The 21,579-nt window shown below is 46.3% G+C and overlaps 1 protein-coding gene across 2 annotated transcripts in view; it reads left to right on the plus strand.

The window, feature by feature from the left end:
* Positions 1-21,579, plus strand: part of LOC139233870 (gap junction gamma-1 protein-like) — a 55,871-nt gene that overhangs the window by 14,860 nt on the left and 19,432 nt on the right. The window contains exon 1 of one of the 2 annotated variants that reach the window (XM_070864487.1): positions 21,203-21,277. The exons of the other annotated variant lie outside the window; for it this stretch is intronic. The gene's annotated coding sequence lies outside the window, so the exon portion shown is untranslated. Of the gene's footprint in view, positions 1-21,202; positions 21,278-21,579 lie in introns of those variants that run through there. 2 annotated transcript variants of the gene reach the window in all.

Here is a 21,579-nt window from a genome sequence, read left to right on the forward strand (position 1 = left end):
ATTCAATCAACATTGTAACCCATGTATAATCTGACCTAAGTTGTACACTGAGAACAATGACCACTAGGTGGTGAACTTGTGGGAGACACTCCTAACCTAGACCTTCAGATATAAAAGGGGAAGCTCCACCCACTTCCATCACTTGAGTGCCTTGAAATAAAGGACAGGTCACAGACTGACCTCTCAAGCATGGGCCTCATGTGCATTTATACTGTATAGTAAGGACGTATCAATGGTGACAAGAAACTGGGATTTAAACCAAGCGAGCATGGCCACTAGCAGAACAGACGAGAGATACTGTGTTAAGGAATGGTTGGGACAGAGATTCAACATTGTTAAAGCAGCACACAGTTCTCCAGGCAGACAAGGGCAGTCGGACATTCCCCAACATGTAGTCGAACCCAGAGGGGGAGTTCGACAGAGACAATGGCAAGCTGAACGGCGATTCACGCCATTGCAAGGGACAATGCGGCCAGTAATGTGGCCATCAACACCTGTTAATGGCGCACTCAAGGGCAATAACAGGGGCAGTCAGGGACGATCGACTGGCAAGGGACCTTTTGTTTCAAACAGCAGCTCATGCTGGAGGCGTGGAGGCACACACTCAGCCGGAGTTTGCAGAGGTGAGCAAAATACCTGCAGAAATGAACTCTGAGGGAAATCGCTGGAAGCTGAAGTTCAGCGAGTTCATGTGGAGCATGTATACAGTTCATACACCAGGACGCCACCGATAATGAAAGTGCTCCTCAATGGCATCCCAGTATCAATGGAGCTAGACACGGGGGCCAGCCAGTCCCTGATGGGTATCAAACAGTTCGAAAAGTTGTGGGCGTCCAAGGCCAGGAGACCAAAATTATCGCCGATTGATGCACAGCTACGGACATACACAAAGGAGATCATTCCGGTACTAGGCAGCACCACGGTAATCGTGACCCACAAAGATTCGGAGAACAGGTTGCCACTCTGGATTGTCCCAGGGGATGGTCCCGCACTAGGGAGGAGTTGGCTTGCTGTCATGAACTGGAAATGGGGCGATGTCAATGAATTTCCTCTGTGGAGCGAGTATCATGCTCACAGATCCTAGACAAATTTGACTCATTATTTCAACCCGGCGTCAGCACTTTCATGGGGGCCAAGGTAGTGATTCACATAAACCTGGACGCCAGGCCAGTACACCACAAGGCCAGAGCGCTGCCGTACGTGATGCGGGAAAAGATAGAAGGCGAATTGGACCGCCTGCTGAGGGAAGGCATCATCTCGCCAGACGAATTCAGTGACTGGGCGAGCCCGATTGTGGGGTGCTCAAGGCGGATGGGTCGGTCAGGATATGTGGCGATTACAAGGCCACCATCAATCGGGTGTCATTCCAAGACCAGTACCCGCTAACTAGAGCGGAGGACCTCTTTGCGACGCTATCCGGTGGCAAACTTTTTTCAAAATTGGACCTGACCTCCGCTTACATGACCCAGGAGCTGGCGAGTGAGTTGAAGAAGCTGACCACCATCACGACACACAAGGTTGTTTGAGTACAACAGATGTCCGTTTGGGATTCGCTCGGCCGCCGCGATCTTCCAACGAAATATGGAAAGCCTCCTCGTCGATTCCAGGGACGGTGGTTTTTCAGGACGACATCCTCATCACGGGTTACGATACGGAAGAACCTCCACAACCTGGAGAAGGTGCTACGCAGACTGGACCGCGTAGCGCTGCGACTGAAAAAGGCGAAGTGCGTCTTCCTAGCTCCAGAGGTAGAATTCCTGGGGATGAGGGTAGCAGCAGATGGGATCAGCCCTACTGCGTCCAAGACGGAAGCGATCCAGAGAGCACCCAGACCCCGTAACACGACGGAGCTGCGTTCGTTCCTGGGACAGCCAGGAAAGGGCTTTTAATAGAGCACGCAATTTATGTTCCAACAATCTGTTAACGCTATATGACCCATGTAAAACTTGTGTTAACATACGATGCGTCGTCCTATGGTGTCGGGTGTGTGTTGCAGCATGTCAATGCCAAGGGGCCAAGGGATGGTAGAAAAGGAGGCGCTCGCATGTGTATATGCTGTAAAGAAAATGCACCAGTACCTGTTTGGCAGGAAATTTGAGCTGGAGACAGATCACAAACCCCTAACGTCCCTTTTGGCCGACAACAAGGCCATAAATGCAAACGCATCAGCCCGCATACGGAGGTGGGCACTCACGTTAGCCGCCTATGACTATACAATTCGGTACAGACCGGGCACCGAAAACTGCGCCGATGCACTCAGCAGGCTCCCACGAGCCACCACTGAGGGGGCAACTGAGCATGCTGCTGAGACGGTCATGGCTGTTGAAGCTTTCGGAAGCGAAGGCTCACCCGTGACAGCCCGTCAGATTAAAGTCTGGACAAATAGAGACCCGCTATTGTCTCGTCAAGAAATGTGTCCTGAATGGGGACTGGGCAGCCACGTACAGGGCATGCCCTGAGGAATTTAAACCATTTCACAGGCGCAGGGATGAACTCTCGATTCAGGCCGATTGCCTACTGTGGGGAAACCGCGTAGTCATGCCCCAGATGGGCAAAGAGGTGTTCATCAGAGAACTCCACAATGAGCACCCGGGCATTGTCACGATGAAGGCAATTGCCAGGTCACACGTTTGGTGGCCAGGGATAGACGCAGATCTGGAACTTTGTGTTTACAGGTGCAACACGTGTGCCCAGCTGGGTAATGCGCCCAGGGAAGCCCCCCTTCGCCCCCAGCCATGGCCCGCCAAGCCTTGGTCACACATCCATGTGGACTACGCAGGTCCTTTCATGGGAAAAATGTTTTTGGTTGTAGTAGACGCCTACTCCAAATGGATCGAGTGTGACATTTTAAATTCAAGCACATCCTCTGCCACGGTAGAAAGTCTACGGACAATGTTCGCCGCCCACGGTCTACCGGACATCTTGGTCAGCGTCAATGGCCCGTGCTTCACAAGCACTGAATTCCAGGACTTCATGGCAGGCAATGAAATTAACCATGTTCGAACGGCACCGTTCAAGCCAGCCTCAAACGGCCAGGCAGAACGAGCAGTGCAGATAATCAAACAGGGGATGCTCAGAATCCAAGGGGGTTCCCTACAATGCCGCTTATCACGCCTCCTGTTGGCCTACAGATCCCGACCACACTCGCTCACAGGGGTTCCACCCGCAGAGCTGCTAATGAAAAGGATGCTCAAAACCCGGTTATCCCTTATACAACCCACCATTAAAAAAATTATCGAGAGCAGGCGCCAGTCACAATATGACTACCATGACAGGAATGTGAGGGCGCGATGTATTGATGTAAATGACCCAGTTTTTGTCCTCATCTACGCTGCAGGGCCCAACTGGCTCGCAGGCACTGTGGTTGCCAAAGAGTGAAATAGGATTCTGGTAGTTAAACTTGCCAATGGACAAATCTGCAGCAAACATGTGGATCAAACCAAAAGGAGGTTCAGCAACCCCATAGAAGAAGCAGAGGAAGAACACGATGTAGAGTTCACTCCTCCACAGGTGACCGAACACAGGAACCAAAGGGAGAAGAGCCCAGTCACTGTGGGCAGTCCGGACAGGCCTGAGGCACCGCAAACAGCAGACACTCAGGCCAGCGCCCAACAACTGGAGCCCCAACTCAGGCGCTCTACAAGAGAGCGCAAACCACCAGAGAGACTCAACCTGTGATCCCAATAAGACTTTGCGGGGGGAGGTGATGTCATGTATTCAACCAGCATTGTAACCCATGTATAATCTGACCTAAGTTGTCCACTGTGAACACTGACCACTAGGTGGTGAACTTGTGGGAGACACTCTTAACCTGGACCTTCAGATATAAAAGGGGAAGCTCCACCCACTTCCATCACTTGAGTGCCTTGAAATAAAGGACAGGTCACAGACTGACCACCTCTCAAGCATGGGTCTCGTGCATTTAGACTGTATAGTAAGAACGTATCATTTCCTGAGGCTTTTGACAGCCATGCAATTGGAAAGAAAGACTTGCATTTATATAGCGCGTTTCACGACCACTGAACATCCCAAATTGCTTTACAGCCAATGAAGTACTTTTGAAGTGTAGTCACTGTTGTCAGCAGGAAATGCGGCAGGCAATTACCGCACAGCAAGCTCCCACAAACAGCAATGTGATTATGACACCCCTGCTCTTCTTTGAAATAGTGCCGCGGGATCTTTTACGTCCACCTGAGAGACCAGACGGGGCCTCGGTTTAACGTCTCATCCGAAAGACGGCATCTCCGTCAGTGTAGTACTCCCTCAGCACTGCACTGAGTGTTAGCCTAGATTTTTGTGCTCAAGTCCGTGGAGTGGGGCTTGAACCCACAACCTTCTGACTCAGAACTCGCTGTCGTCCCATTTATGTTGCGGAAGTGGTTTTGTAATACGATGCAGCTGCCTGTGTTCCATATTGCTACTTAAGTATGTTTGTAAAATCTGCACGACAACAGTTTAATTTTTGTCTATGCTTCTGGGATATTTCCACATTTTACTCTCTCTTCACCCCTGCCCCCCCCCCCCCCCCCCCACAAAACATATGGGGCTAAAGTTGGATGGTCCCCGAAAATGGGCACGGGGATCAATCCATGCAGACAGCATGCAAACTTTGTGCTGCTGAGTGGCTGTAGGCTGTACGCTCAGCAGGGGACCCAAGTTCGTGCGAAGCTGATACGGTGAGCTAGCATGCAGTTCTTAAAGGGGATCTGCATTCTGGCTTTAGAGGATTGTCGAGGAGCGTACGCCCTACAGGGAGAGTAAAGATAGCACAACATGGCAGAGAGAGGGCTCCCAGATTCTCGGATGCAGCACTCGAGGCAGTGGTGCAAGAAGCGGACAGGAGTGATGTCCTGTATCCGCAGGGGGAGGCCATTGAGAAGCGACTGGGAGCAGATAGCCATCACTGTCCATGCAAGCAACAGCTCCGAGCACAGAATGGATTGACCTCACTTCAAAAGTAATTTGTTGGCTGTAAAGCGCTTTGGAACATCCTGATGGTGTGAAAGGTGCTATATAAATGCAAGTTATTTCTTACTTAGGCAAAACTATTTCAAGCTAATTCCTTGATTTCAGCAAGACTTGCAACTTGAACAAAAATATTTAAAAATTGGACAAAAGATGTTAAAAGTTGATACAAGATTGCTCCAATGATATCCCTAACTTAAAACTACACTTGGCGTTCATTTTAAACCATGTCAGTTTCATCAGAATGGTGATCTGCAACTATAAATCTGTTATGTATGTAAACATTGTAACTGTGTACGACTTGCCACCAGAGGGCGCAACTGTTGGAGGCCCAAGGGTCACCTGCACACCTCGTGCAAGGGAGTATAAAAGGTTGTCTGCCATACTGCTTAGGCACTCTGGAGTTGTATTAAACAGACTAAGGTCACATCAGTTTTAGCTCACAGTACTCAGTCTTGTGGAGTTCTTCCATACTTAACAAAACAAGTGCGGCACAAAAAACCTATTATCCTGACAAAATTCTGAACTATAGTTGGACTTGAACTTGTGTTGTCTGCCTGAACTGAAATGGATTGCATAAGTTATAGAAGCTTAAACACTCTACATTCTTCTGTTTATAGGAATGGCTTTAAAAGGTATCGTTAAGAAATTCCCATCTCTTTCCACATATTGATGCACCAATTTGATTTGTGAGATATATTGTACTGTTATGTATGAACAGTAGACGATTAGAATCATAGAATGGTTCCAGCACAGAAGGAGGCCATTCAGCCTTTCGAGCCTGTGTCGGCTCTCTGCAAGAGCACTTCAGCTGGGCCCACTCTACCGCCCTTTCCCCGTATCCTACTAATTTTTTTTCTTCAGGTACTTATCCAATTCCCTTTTGAAAGCCGCGATTGATTGAGTCTGCTTCCACCACCATTTCAGGCAGTGCATTCCAGATCCTAATCACTCGCTGCGTAAAAGAGTTTTCTCTCATGTCGCCTTTGGTTCTTCTGCCAATCACCTTAAATCTGTGTCCTCTGGTTCTCGACCCTTCCAACAATGTGAACAGTTTCTCTCTATCTACCCTGTACAGATCCCTCATGATTTTGAACACATCTGTCAAACCTCCTCTCAACCTTCTCTGCTCCAAGGAGAACAATCCTTGTACTTTCATTTATAAGTGAACAGTACTTGATGTATAATCATGTCCAATCCAATTATGTGGGAAGTGATTTTTTTCCCCCTTTCAAATGAATGTAGTTTGGATACATACTAGTCCATTTATATATGTGTTATAATTAACTGGTTATCTTTTTATAACTATTCTCCTCTTTCCTGCCTATGTAATTTAGATAGTTTGGATTTCTTTTTCATCTGAGAGTTAACATCTTTTTCTTTCAAATTAGCTTTATACCAGCATGGATATTTTTTTACACATATTTTATTCCAAATTGTTGCAAGTCCTTTTGTACTGCCTTTGTATTCGCATTCTTAATATGTGTTCTTGCACGATTGCTAATTTGTTCTTATGAAAAATGGCAGCACTTTTTTTGGAGGAGGGGAGGATAGAACGAGGTGCAAGCCACTTAAGAATTGCTTAGCTTTTATTGTAAAGCCTACATTCTCTGTAAAGAACAGACTGTTCCAAAAGGAGCCTTTAATTTCTTCACCATCCATCAGCCGGGCCCTTGACTTCCGTCTGAAGCGGATGGTAGTCGAGCAGTATAGATTTGCTAAAATGTAAGATGTTCATTAAAAATAAAATCTGAAACACTGCCGTTTGTCTGTTAGATAAAACAGACAGTCTGACACACTACTCTTAATGTTGAACACTAGAATTAGTGCGTGCACTGATGACAGAGGAACATAGCTGGTTGACGTGTCCTCTGAACGTTGAAACTCTCCCCCGCGTCCTGTTTACAACATATCTAGAATGAGAAAGTGATTGAGTCAAAGAGCAGCTGTAAGTTATTTTGTGCAATAAAGTAGAAAAAGCTTGCATATGGATCTTGTATCAATTTTTTTTTAAAATCACACCAAACTACACACCCCTAGGGGACGACACTTGCCCTGCACCCCGATTGGAGGCGGTAACTTTCTGGGGCTGGGACATTCTGCGCACAGGTTCCGCTCCCACCGCGGAATTGCCCTTATCTCCCCTCAAAGAAAGCAGAGCGCGATCTCGCGCGCACCACTTCCTTTGTGGGGTGGCTCATCATCATAGGAGGTCCCTCGAACAAGGATAACTTGCTTCCACATGAGTTCACAGATGTTTCAATGAAGAACCCGATGTTCCAGCCCTGAACTCCAATTGAGGGGGTGGATTTTTTTAATGTGTGGTGACCGTTGCACACCAGCCACCACACGGGCTCGACAGAGCTAGGCCTTTATCCAGTGGCAAGGGTTAACCAGGACGACTGGAGACCTGCTCTGCTGCACGGACCTAGTGCACACACATATCGCAGTGTGGGCGGCCCATGCTACCCCTGGGCTCTTCTGGGCCCCGTACCCTCATTCCCCACACCTTCGCCCACGATGTTCCAGGGCCCGGCGCTCCACCTCTATTTATAGCCTCGACCTGTGTGAGAACACCACCGCAGGTCAGGGCTATAAATTGAGCTGGAGCGCCGGGCCCTATGGGGCGGTTACTGGGGCGCTGAAGGAAGCGCTACGCGGATACTCCGCGAGACCGCAGCACGGGCACCCGAGACGGAGCGCACGATGACAGCCCAGACCATGCTAGGGCCGCCATCGTTGAGCCGACCCAAGAGTCAGCAGATAAATAAAGATGGCGGCCCGGGCTGATCGCGCCCTACCCTTTAAGGAGCACCCCGAGAGCGGATGTTCACCAAGCTGCCGTTGACATCCGCTCGCGCCAGCCTTGCAGCACGCGGAGCAATTTCCCCCACGGGGCATTAAAGGGACGGCCATGACTTCATCGCTGGTTGCGCGGCAGCCCGGGGAGCAGCCCCTCCGCAAACCCCTGGGAGGCGGTAGCGCCCACCTCCCCCGGGCGAAAAGTGCCTTGCGGAACTGCTAACGGGGCTGTAAAAAGGGTTCATTTCGCCCGCCCTAGTGTGGTGTGGTGTGCGACTAACTTTTGCTCCAATCTTTTAAGTTTGATATAATGCTGTTGGTAACTAGCAGGCTGTAATAAGCTATTACTTCCATTCAGTAGCGCGCTCTAACATGACAATCGGTGTTTATGAACATATGCAAAAGTTTGTGTAATGGACCATCTGGTCCATAAAGCCTCCCCCGTGCAGACATGCTGCAAATTTGTACACCATCAATCCAACCTCCAGTCACACGATCTCCAGGGAGAGGCAAAAAAAACCTTGAGCTCAATTCAGAAAAAACTTTGGGAACTTCCTTTCTGACCCCTGCAGGCAAATAAGTGAGCTCCAGGAAACCACAGTAACTCATGATGAGGAGCACTAATCCCAACTGCGCTGCAACCTACTCGTTTTATAAGCTGAAATAACTCTCGTACCCAAGAATTCCCGTTTGAAGGTTTTGAAGGAATCCATCCTCCCCCATCACATGTTTCGGTAATCTGTTCCAGAGATCAGTGGCTCTCTGTAAAAGGAAATGCTTCAGTGTATCTAGTCTAAATCTTTGTTTACATACAAACTTATGAAAATGATGGGCAGGAAAAGACCAACTGGTCCATCAAGCCTACCCCACACTCATGATGGCTGGAGCATCATGACTAGACACATATTTCCATCCCCAACGGCCCCCCACCCCCCGGCCCCTGCTACCTCACAGCCCTGTAATCTTCTGGGAGAGTCAAAAAAATTAGAGAAAAATCCAGGACAGATCAGGGGTCAAAACTAATCTGGAAAATGTATACTTATTCCACCTTGTTCTCCGATCCCTAGCTCACTGAAGTGACCTATCCACCTGGGCAGAGTTTATTTCCTTCATCTTTTGGGATATCTCAATCATATCTCTTCTGTCTATATTCCTCCATAGTAAACACAAAATGCCACGAGCCTTAAGACTGTGTGTCATTTTCTTCACCTTCCTCTGGACCTGCTCCATGGCTTCATTGTGCAGAGACCAAAACTGGACGCTGTGCTCTAAAAGTGGCCAAACCAAGGGGTACAAGCCGAAGTGTAACAATCCTGGTTCTATATTGTTCTGTCCTAACAATACACGCTAAAATTATATTTGTTGTTACATTGGCCTCATCACACTGCTTGGGGACCTCTTAAGGTTTTATCCATTCCCGCTCCGACTCCATGACATTTAGTGAGTCATCATCATCATAGGCAGTCCCTCGGAATCGAGGAAGACTTGCTTCCACTCTAAAAATGAGTCCTTAGCTGGCTGAACAGTCCAATATGAGAACCACAGTCCCTGTCACAGGTGGGACTGATGGTCGTTGGGGGAAAGGGTGGGTGGGACTGGTTTGCCGCACGCTCCTTCCGCTGCCTGTGCTTGATGGGACTCGAGGTGCTCAGCGCCCTCCCGGATGCTCTTCCTTCACTTAGGGCGGTCTTTGGCCAAGGACTCCCAGGTGTCGGTGGGGATGTTGCACTTTATCAGGGAGGCTTTGAGGGTGCCCCTGTAACGCTTCCTCTGCCCACCTTTGGCTCGTTTGCCGCGAAGGAGTTCCGAGTAGAGCGCTTGCTTTGGGAGTCTTGTGTCCAAATGCTGCCGCTGTTAACGACATCTCCGCTGCTATGGCTGTCCTTTGCAATCCCCGTTGATAGCCCCAGACCCTGGCCCCCTCTCTCTATTCGCCTCCTGCTCCAAAGCTCAGCTCCTGCTGCTGCTTGCATATCATCAGATTGCAATCTGGCAGGCAGGGAAGGCATTAGGCTGCAGTTCACTTGGTCTCGGTGTTGGAACAGGCCAAAGACGGACAGATTTGAAATGCCACTTTTTAAAAAAAAAAGTGCAACAAAGGCAAAATAAACTGAAGTGGCAAAGCAAAAGGCCAAATAACAGCCCCCCCTCCCTCCCTCCCATTCAAAAATGGGCACAAAACAAGGGAGATAAAGGAAAAAGTTCAGCATAAAACAAAGGAAACAGAAGGTAAGAAGCAATATATATAGACGCCAGATAAAATATAAAATGCTGACAGAATAACTTCCATAATCCCCATTTTCTGGTGTGAGCAACACTAAAAATTGTACAAAATGGAAATGATGACGTTATTTGCACGTTCCTGGAGCTACAAATAATAAATTGTCCCTGATGTTGGTCTGATCTTTAAGGTCTGTATCCTTCACCTTGTTCATTTGAAAGTGGATGTGTATGGGTGGCAGTGATCAGGTCAGTTCTGATGATGCATCAGTTGTCTGATAGATTACTTGTCTGCCGTGTAATACCGCACACCCTGGGCACACCAGCACCAATATTTCACGTGCCTGTGCCCTCTGAGATTTGGCGGAGGGTGCACTTGGTAGAACGTCATCAGCAGAAGTGACATGTCCAAGGTATCTGAACTCATACCAGCTATGAAGTATGTTCGGGTTATAAGTGCATTTATTTACAAAGTGGGCTATGAGTTGTAACAAGTGCACTGCATGACCAGGCCAGGTCCAAGGCCACCCCAACCTCTGTTGTTGAGCTACTGTACACAGACGATGCCTGCGTCTGCGCACATTCTGAGGCTGAACTCCAGGATATAGTTGACGTATTTACTGAGGCATACGAAAGTATGGGCCTTGCGCTAAACATCCGTAAGACAAAGGTCCCCTACCAGCCTGACCTTGCCGCACAGCATTGCCGCCCAGTCAACAAAATCCACGGCGCGGCCCTCGACAACGTGGACCATTTTCCCATACCTCGGGAGTCTCTTATCAACAAAGGCAGACATTGATGCGGAGATTCAACATCGCCTCCAGTGCGCCAGCGCAGCCTTCGGCCGCCTGAGAAAAAGAGTGTTTGACGACCAGACCCTCAAATCTACCACCAAGGTCATGGTCTACAGGGCTGTAGTAATACCCGCCCTCCTGTATGGCTCAGAGACATGGACGATGTACAGAAGACACCTCAAGTCACTGGAGATATATCACCAACGATGTCTCCGCAAGATCCTACAAATCCCCTGGGAGGACAGGCGCACCAACATCCGTGTTCTCATCCAGGCCAACATCCCCAGCATTGAAGCACTGACCACACTCGATCAGCTGGGCAGGCCACATAGTTCACATGCCAGACACGAGACTCCCAAAGCAAGTGCTCTATGCGGAACTCCTTCACAGCAAACAAACCAAAGGTGGGCAGTGGAAACGTTACAAGGACTCCCTCAAAGCCTCCCTGCAAAAGAGCGACATCACCACTGACACCTGGGAGTCCCTGGCAAAGACCGCCCCAAGTGGAGGAAGTGCATCCATAGGGCATTGAGCACTGAGTATCAATGCCGAGAGCATGCAGAAATCAAGCACAGGCAGCGGAAAGAGCTTGCGGCAAACCAGTCCCACCCACCCCTTCCCTCAATGACTATCTGTCCCACCTGTGACAGGGTCTGTGGCTCTCGTATTGGGCTGTTCAGCCACCAAAGAACTCACTTCAGGAGTAGAAGCAAGTCTGCCCATGATAACTGCATGACATAGAACCTTTTCAACTCATTTTCAGACTGAATTTATCTTTCATCTCAAGTTAAATGACCAAATGAAAAGCTTGGTGACAATATCTTAATTGCCAGCAAGACATTTTTATTTAGTTGTTTCAACACTTTTGAAGATTTCTAGAGATTTTTCATCGTACTTCCCTTAACTGTCCAGACCATATAATAGTGTCAGCTCAGGGGGTAGCATTCTTGCCTCTGAGTCAGAAAGTTGTGGGTTCAAGTCCCACAATCCTGAGCACAAAAATTTGGGCTGACACTCCAGTACAGTGCTGAGGGAGTGCTGCACGGTCGGAGGTGCCGTCTTTCGGATGAGACGTTAAACCGAAGCCCCGACTGCTCTCTCGGATGGATGTAAAAGATCCCATGGCACTATTTCAAAGAGGAGCGGGTGAGTTACGCCCGATGTCCTGGTCAATATTTATCCCTCAATCAACATAACAAAAACAGATTATCTGGTCATTATCACATTGCTGTTTGTGGGAGCTTGCTGTGCGCAAGTTGGCTGCCACATTTCCCACATTACAACTGTGACTACACTTCAAAAGTACTTCATTGGCTGTAAAGCACTTTGAGACGTCCGGTGGTCATGAAAGGCGCTATATAAATGCAAGTCTCTCTTTTTTCGTTTCTTACATATTATGTGGGTCATGGGTTCAACGTGCGGCCTGAAGGGCACATGTGACTCCGGCTCCCTGGCAGCCCAGCTCATGAAGCCTGGGTAACTCGGGCCTATTATTGCTAATATTGTTTCATTGGCTGGTTTATCCTGTTTTAATTTTATGTGTCGGCAGCTTTAGAAAGAGCTATTTGTAGCATTGTTGCCAACAGTGGATAAAGGTTAAATCAGAATACCCAGATCTGTTAGTAGCAGCAACAGGAGGTGTGAATGGATACATTGATTTAAAGCTTCACACGGTCACCAAGGCTCCATGTTATGTCCATAAGCCATCCACAGAAACAAACTGCTTGCAATATGTTTTTCCCAAAAGCATCAAGGCATTTTTTAAACTATTTGATCCTGGGATGTGGGCGTCGCTGGCGAGGCCAGCATTTATTGCCCATCCCTAATTGCCCTTGAGAGGGTGGTGTGAGCCGCCTTCTTGAACCGCTGCAGTCCGTGTGGTGAAGGTGCTCCCACAGTGCTGTTAGGGAGGGAGTTCCAGGATTTTGACCCAGCGACGATGAAGGAGCGGCGATATATTTCCAAGTCAGGATGGTGTGTAACTTGGAGGGGAACTTGGAGGTGATGGTGCTCCCATGCACCTCTGCCCTTGTCCTTCTAGATGGCGGAGGTCACGGGTTTGGGAGGTGCTGCCGAAGAAGCCTCGGCAAGTTGCTGCAGTGCATCTTGTAGATGGTACATGTTAAGTATGGAAGAACTCCACAAGACTGAGTACTGTGAGCTTAGTCTGTTTAATACAACTCCAGAGTGCCTAAGCAGCATGGCAGACAACCTTTTATACTCCCTTGCACGAGGTGTGCAGGTGACCCTTGGGCCTCCAACAGTTGCGCCCTCTGGTGGCAAGTGTTACACAGTTACAATGTTTACATACATAACAGTACACATTCAATTTATAATATGTATTTTGTGAAAAAGCACCATTTAGTTCAAAGTGTTTAAAAACGATGTTGTGGACAATCTAGAGGAATGCCATTAATAGCACCTTCAAATCGAGGCTTTCAGTGAAAATGAATAATCCCTACTCTCAGATACTGGGCCAGCACACAGACAAAACCAAAAGAGAGGTTTTGATTTCCAGATGAATGCCTCAGCTTCAGACTGTAGGAGTAGCGGGTTTTATTTACTCTTCCGAATCCATTCTGTGTACTTGGCCAGTCGTTTGTAGGTCAAAGAGGGATGGGAAAGAAACCTGTGCACGGCTCTGCATGCATACAGGCTTGTCTCTTGTTTCGAGAGACCTCTCCCTTCACAAAAGAACAGCTGGAAATAGTGTGACTAACGCATTATCCCAGGCCCTTTTGTTCTGTGACACACAGAATTTCCATGTGAAAAGACGTGACATTGAGTCCAGCTGGAAGAATGAAATGCTGGGTCAGACCGCAGGCCTCAATCACTGTCTCAATACACTGAGCTTTTGTAGGCAATGGAAGGGCCGAATTTTGCTCTCAGTAATTCTTCAAATACGAGGTTATCGTCCTAGAAGTGGAAAGTAATGAGTCCAAAATGTAAAGTCGTTCTTTTTAGAAGCTGGTGGTTGTGCTGACTATATATTTCTCTTTCCTTTTCATTTTCATGTGTGTTTTGGACCAATTTGTGTTTTTGCTGGGAATTCGTCGTCTAATAATACACTTTTGTGAAAATGACATCTGCTATATTTTAGTTCCCTTCAAATTAGTATTTAAATTCAAAAGTTTTTCCCCAAAAAGCTAGGTTTATGGTGATCGAAGTTTTCAGGATATTAAGGGGAACAGATAGGATAGATCATCATCATCATAGGCAGTCCCTCGGAATCGAGGAAGACTTGTTTCCACTCTTCAAATGAGTTGTTAGGTGGCTGAACAGTCCAATGCGAGAACCACAGTCCCTGTCACAGTAGATAGAGAGAAACTAGTTCTACTGGTTGGGGATTCTAGGATCAGGGGCATAGTCTTAAAAATTAGAGTCAGACTTTTCAGGAGCGAAATTAGGAAACCGCTTTAGACACAAAGGGTGGTAGAAGTTTGGAACTCTCTTCCGCAAACGGCAATTGATGCTAGGTCCATTGTTAATTTTGAATCGGAGATTGATAGGTTTTTGTTAAACAAAGATATTAAGGGATATGGGCCAAAGGTGGGTATACGGAGTTAGGTCGCAGATCAGCCATGATCTCATTGGATGGTGGAACAGGCTCGAGGGGCTGAATGGCCTCTTCCTGTTGGTATGTTCCTAACAAGCTCAACCAAGTATTTTATGCTGAAAATAGGACTGAAAGCTTAGTGCATATTACATTCTCTGAATATATTTAGTGATGTAATGTACAGAACTGTTGAGGTATTTGCATCAAAGATATTCCATTAGATTCCAAATGATAAAATGTTTCTGGCTTTGTAGAGAAGGTTCCCCAGTACATGTTTCCCAAGTGAGATAAGACAGATCACAGCCAGTATGTTCTTCTGGACAATTGCATTACTTATGTGTTTAAACTACTTAAAAGAAAACATTGGTAGTGACAATGGCATTAACAAGCACCTTGAGTAATGGTTTATTCTGGTCTAGTTCGGTGAAGCTTTAATCATTTTAAAAGACTCATTAGCCAATATTTCAGCAACTCTTGTTCGTCTTTTCAGTTTATTGCATGTGATGTGTATGACATCAATGTTGCTGTGCATTTTCTGGACACTGTTTTGAAATAATGATAGTTACTGCTCTACCTTGAAAACTTGACTAATTTATTTTTGCGTTGAGTGTTATAAAAACTCTTGTTTCTGCCTTGTGCTCGCTCTCGTATATAGGTTTTAGGAACATAGGAAATGCTAGATGAAAAAAGACCAGGGTCCATCTAGTTCGCCTTCTACCATCCTGGCATGATACAACCATAATGGAATTGCTGACTAATCACAGTGATCAATCTCTATCAATTAGTCTACATCAGAGTGAGGAAAAAACCTCCAGTGATGGAGAGCATTGGGAACCACAGGTTCAGTCACATAGAAACATAGAAACAAAGAAAATAGGTGCAGAAGTAGGCCATTCAGCACTTCGAGCCTGCACCACCATTCAATATGATCATGGCTGATCATGCACTTCAGTACCCCATTCCTGCTCTCTCTCCATACCCCTTGATCCCTTTAGCCGTAAGGGCCACATCTAACTCCCTTTTGAATATATCTAACGAACTGGCCCCAACAACTTTCTAATGGAAGAGAATTCCAGATGCTCACAATTCTCTGAGTGAAGAAGTTTCTCCTCATCTCGGTCCTAAATGGCTTCTCCCTTATCCTTAGACTGTGACCTGTGACCCCTGGTTCTGGATTTCTCCAACATCGGGAATATTCTTCCTGCATCTAACCTGTCCAATCCCATCAGAATTTTATATGTTTCTATGAGATCCCCTCTCATTCTTCTAAATTCCAGTGAATGTAAGCCTAGTCGATCCAATCTTTCTTCATATGTCAGTCCTGTCATCCCAGGAATCAGTCTGGCGAACCTTTGCTGCACTCCCTCAATAGCAAGAATGTCCTTCCTCAGATTAGGAGACCAAAACTCTACACAATATTCAAGGTATGGCCTCACCAAGGCCCTGTTTCTCACAAGCATAATACACTTTACATATTTCATATCTCCGTTTATTCGTATACTATATCCTAAAATATTATTGAAAGAACAACAACAACTTGTATTTATATAGCGCCTTTGTGTAGCTTCCGATGCTAGGGAGAGGGATGGAGTTGGTGGCTAGGGAAAGGAGTTTGTGGCGGGGAAAATTTCTGCTCATCCAGAGCTGAATGTCGGACAATTTAGAGACTGAGGTAGGTCGAGAGAAGTGGTGGTGAGGTCGAGCTGGGTATCATCAGTGTACATGTGGAAACTGACGCTGTGTTTTCAGATGATGTCACCAAGCGGCAATATGTAGATGAGAAATAGGAGAGGGCCAAGGATAGATCCTTGGGGGACACCAGAGGAAACGATGCTGGAATGGAAAGAGAAGCCATTGCAGGTGATTCTGTGGCTACGATTAGATAGATAAGAATTAGAAGTTTGCTAATTTGCCTGGTTTCCAATAAGTCAGCAGCTTCTATTTTATAGTTTAGTTGAACACAACATTCCCTCCAAGCTGCACGAACCGGGATTGGCTTGTCCAATGTTAAGTCACACAAAGCTGTGAATGGGCTGCGCAACCCAAAAGAAAATTAGGGGTAAACATTGGTTGAAAGCTTACTCAAATTCATTATCCTGTTGTCATCAAATTATTTCAGATCAGCCATGATCTTCTTGAATGACGGAGCAGGTTCGAGGGGCCGTATGACCTACTCCTGTTCCTATTTCTAATGTTCTTATTTATTGAAAAAAACACAAATTGAAATGGACAAGAACACACTGTGGAAAAATTAATAATTGTTTGGAAATTGAACATAAACAAAAACGGATTCTTGTGTATGGCTCTGTTGCTGGGGTTGTTCCCTCTAGTGGTAGGAATACAATGCATCATTCTTGCCCAGTTTTGTAGCCAGAACAGCTTTTTTACATTGGTAATATATGAAACACTCTTGACTATAAATAAATACGTTTGTTTCCAGTCCAGTACTTCGTAAATTTTATATGGATAAATCACTGGCATTAAACTGTTTTGATTGGGTTGTGAAATGACAAACTACTTGATAGTTTCTGAAAGCAAACCGAGCCTGTATAGTCTAACATTTGATTCTCTCCTTCAAGTGAAGTCTTTGTCAGCTAATTTGTGGACAGCAAGCCTGTCTGGCCATCAAAATAGCATTTTTTTTGGCTTTGCATCAGAGTAGCTTCCATTTTAAACCCAACCCCTTTGATCAGCACAAAAACAAACAGAAAATCCGATATGTTCAAATGGAGAAACATATTGGCCTGGAAATTGCGGTCGGAGGCTTGCCGCCTACGTATGCCTCCGAACAGCAAGAAAACTCCGTATTTCCCTGATGTCTCCGAAGCTCCGGACTCTCGCGGTCCTGGGCCTGTGGGCGTAGGTCTGCGTAAAGGCTCACGTATCCCAGGGGCACAGGCGGTTCACAAGCTTGGATGTTATGAAGGGGCAAGGAACAGTAGGTTTCTCTGGATGGTTGAGCGAGGGAGGGTAAAATGATTGTCCACATTTGTGTCTATCTTGTGAGCATTTAACATACTTGTAAACAGTTTACTGTATCGCTTTTTCAAATTTATTTTGGCATCGATGATTATTGGCTAGTCCCTGGTAAAACATGCTTCCTCGTAAAAGAGTAGATGGTTTCCAGACCGTCCTTTTCTTGGAAGGGAAAGCAGCATCTGTCTTGAGTCCGTTCAGCATCGTTAGTGATTGCATAACTGGAGCTTGTCTTTATCTTGCTTCTCAACTGTCGCTCAGTGGGTAGCACCCTCACCTCTGAATCAGAAGGTTGTGGGTTCAAGTCCCACTCCAGGGACTTGAGCACAGACAATCTAAGCTGACACTCCCAGTGCAGTACTGAGGGAGTGCTGCACTGTCGGAGGTGTCGCCTTTCAGGTGAGATGTTAAACCGAGGCCCCATCTGCTCTCTCAGGTGGATGTAAAAGATCCCATGGCACTATTTCGAAGAAGAGCAGGGAAGTTATTCCTGGTGTCCTAGCCAATATTTATCCCTCAATCAGCATAACAAAAACAGATTATCTGGTCATTATCACATTGTTTGTGGGAGCTTGCTGTGCGCAAATTGGCTGCTGTGTTTCCCACATTAAAACAGTGACTACACTCCAAAAGTACTTCATTGACTGTAAAGTGCTTTGAGATATCCAGTGTTCATGAAAGGAGCTATATAAATCCAAGTCTTTCTTTGTTTTCTTTTTTTATCTCTCCCCAGTCACACAAGCTGGTTGACCAACTGATTACGAAGTGAAGAATACACTCTAGGAAGTTTCTTTAGGAAGGATTTTACTTGTTGGGACCTTCCCACTCATAGTGAGATAAATACAATCCATCACATCCCTCGTCTGGTATCTGCAGATCTTGCGGGACTATCTGCTCCAAGTTGGGACTCCATACAAGATATGTTGGGCTTCCTTGTGACCTATCAGTTTTACAGAGTCTGGTTTTCAACACTTTTATGGAATAATACAAAACTAGTTATTCAGTATGGAATAATACATCTTTCCTCATGGTCAAGCAGGAGCCTGTTCATCTGCTGCGGTTTCTTTCATAGAATATTGCTCACATGCCAAATTGTTCGTTCAAAGAAATCCCTATGGCAATCGAGAGAGCCCAATAAGGTGGATGCTTTGGAAAAGATGCCACATGACCAGGGAACGCTCCAAATGAGAATACAGCTCATCAAGTGAGGTGAAGTAATCTGGTCAGCCATGCATCTGTCATGGACAACATAAGGCAGCAAAGCTCCTGCAGCAATCTACAACTGATGCCGGCGACAAGTCAGAGACTGTTCAGATTTTAGTCATAAAAGGTTCTGTTTTAGTATTTAATATTTATCTCTCTCCACTGTGTTGGCTTAAAAATGTGTTATTTCAATAAAGGTAGACCCTCAAAATGGCTTCTGCAATTGTGTGCTGGGAGAATGCCTTGTGTTCTTTGGCTTTGTATGAAGTATATAAGAAAAAGGGCAATCATTCAATATTATTGATTGTTTACGTGCGCACGTGTCCATCGGTTAATAATCAAGTAGACCTAAGCGGTCGTAACAACTAATGTGTATCAACAGGCTATTAATCAATTAATAGATTACTAGACTTCCAAAACAAGCGCTCTACTCAGAGCTCCGTCACGGCAAGCGATCCCCGGGTGGGAAGAGGAAATGCTTCAAGGACACTCTCAAATCCTCCTTCAAAACGTGCAATATCCCCACCGACACCTGGGAATCCCTGGCCCAAGACCGCTCAAAATGGACGGAGAAGCATCCGGGAAGGCGCCGAACACTTCGAGTCTCTTTGCCGGGAACATGCAGAAGCCAAACACAAACAGCGGAAGGAGCGCACAACAACCCAAGCTCCCCACCCATCCATCCCTCCAACCACCACCTGCCCCACCTGTGACAGAGACTGTAGGTCCTGCATTGGACTCATCAGTCACCTGAGAACTCATTAGTGTGGAAACAAGTCATCCTCGACTCCGAGGGATTGCCTAAGAAGAGAATCAATTATGTAATTCGTTTAGAATAGCTCTAGCAAAGACAGTTATTTATCAGGTCCCATTGGTGGACATCAGTATGCGTTTTTTTTGTATGTTATGTTGTCCGTTGTTTGAATGAAGTACTTCTATCTGGCTGACTGACTTCTCGAAGGTAACACTTTATATTGTATGATTTTATAGATGGAAGAATCTAACATTTTTGATCTAGTTGCAACAGGTACAGTGCCTTTCCGGGAGGAGGAACACATTTGTTCCGGGAATTGTAACCAGTTGGGATCATGTGGCTATTACCATTCTAAGAGGAGCTTGTCCATCATTTTTTTTTTAGAACGTTCTCCAAAGAAACTTAGCTGACGGATGTGTCCGTTTAACACTCTGTGAACTGACGCAGAGCTATGTTATTTGGAAATCTCAGCGGGTCAGGCAGCATCTGTGGAGAGAGACAGTTAACGTTTCAGGTCGATGACCCTTCGTCAGAACCATGTCCGTTCTGTTTTTATTTCAGATTCCAGCATCCGCAGTATTTTGCTTTTGTTATTTGGATTGCCTCAAACTCCTGTTGCCGCTTGCTTCTGCAAATGATTAATCTGTGTGTATGAACCTGTTTTGATAGTTTAGTCTGTTCCACAAGTATCTGGCGTGACTGGTGTGAATTGCTTCCTATTAATTGTCCCAAGACATGGGTGTCGAGTGGAAACCCTGCCTGTACATCCAGAGACGATAAACAGGTCTGTTTGTTTGCCCAGAGCATGTTATCCTAAATTACTTTTATGAGCAAGGTCCAGCCTCAGTTCATACAAGATGCAGGCTTGCTTCAGCAAACTGGCTTTCATGTTGTATTGTGCGAGTCAAAATTGCAACAATGCTCTCTGTGGGGGGTGGGGGGGGGAGACCCGGAACATCTGGTTACAGACTTGCATGTGGAGGCTGAATGAGCAACTTGCTAAAACTGCAAGTATTTCCGATAGTTCAACTTTCACCTGCATGTCTCATGGTTAGTTTCTGACTTGGCAGTGGTTTTTTTTTGTGTGTGTATTACTTTCATTGTATTACTTTCAATCCTGCAGACTCTTTCAAAAGGGGCGACATCAACAAGGGGGTGGGGGGGGGGGGGGGGGGGGTAGGGGAACCACATGCACACAACACAAATTTGGAATGAACAAGGATCTTTTATGGTTGGAGACCATCCCTGATACTTTTCTCTCACGCGCAACACAAAGGACACATGGGCTTTACTGTGGAACTGGTTCTACAAGCTGACACATGACGTTTGGCGTGATGTAAGAACATAAGAATTAGGAGCAGGAGTAGGTCATACGGCCCCTCGAGCCTGCTCTGCCACTCAATAAGATCATGGCTGATCTTCAACCTCAATTCCACTTTCCCGCCCGATCCCCATATCCCTTGACTCCCCTCGAGTTCAAAAAAATCGATCTATCTCAGCTGTGAATATATTCAACAACTGAGCCCTTTCGGGTAGAGAATTCCAAAGATTCACAACCCCCTCTGCGTGAACAAATTCCTCCTCGTCTCAGTCTTAAATGGCCAACCCGTTATCCTGACACTGTGCCCCCTAGTTCTAGATTGTCCAGTCAGGGGCAACAACCTCTCAGCATCTACTTTGTCAATCCCCCTCAGAATCTTATATATTTCAACGAGATCACCTCTCATTCTTCTAAACTCTAGAGAGTATGGGCCCAATCTACTCAATCTCTCCTCATAGGGTAACCCTCCCATCCCAGGGATCAACCTAGTGAATGTAACCTGGGGTCACAGGGTGACTGGTGAACCCTTTTACCACTGAGGTATGCACTGGAAGTAATATAAGTTACTACTACAAAATGCCAATCTGAACATGGAACTGTCAATCACAGAGGCATAATCATAAATCAATAGATGCTAAGCGATAGGAGGAGCTATTATGACAGATGACAAAATCTTGGTCAAAGAGGTGAGTTCTACGGAGGGCCTTAAGAGGAGCAGAGGGAGGTGCAGGGGCTTAGATGGTGAATTTTGTGTGTGGGCTGAAAGCAAGGCTGCCAATTGTGGCACCAAGGGAAGGGTGTTTGCACAAAAGGCCAGGGTCAGAGGAACAGAGAATTCTCGGATGTTGTATGGCTGGGGGAGGTTACAGAAAGGGCATGGAGAATTGTTAAACATAAGGATGGGAATTTTAAATTGGAGATGTTAGGCGGACCAGAAGCCATTGTAGGTCAGCAATAATGTGGGTGAGTGGGACTTGGTGCAGGATAG

Source organism: Pristiophorus japonicus, chromosome 21, assembly GCF_044704955.1.
Source record: "Pristiophorus japonicus isolate sPriJap1 chromosome 21, sPriJap1.hap1, whole genome shotgun sequence".
Classification (NCBI taxonomy): Eukaryota; Metazoa; Chordata; class Chondrichthyes; family Pristiophoridae; genus Pristiophorus; species Pristiophorus japonicus.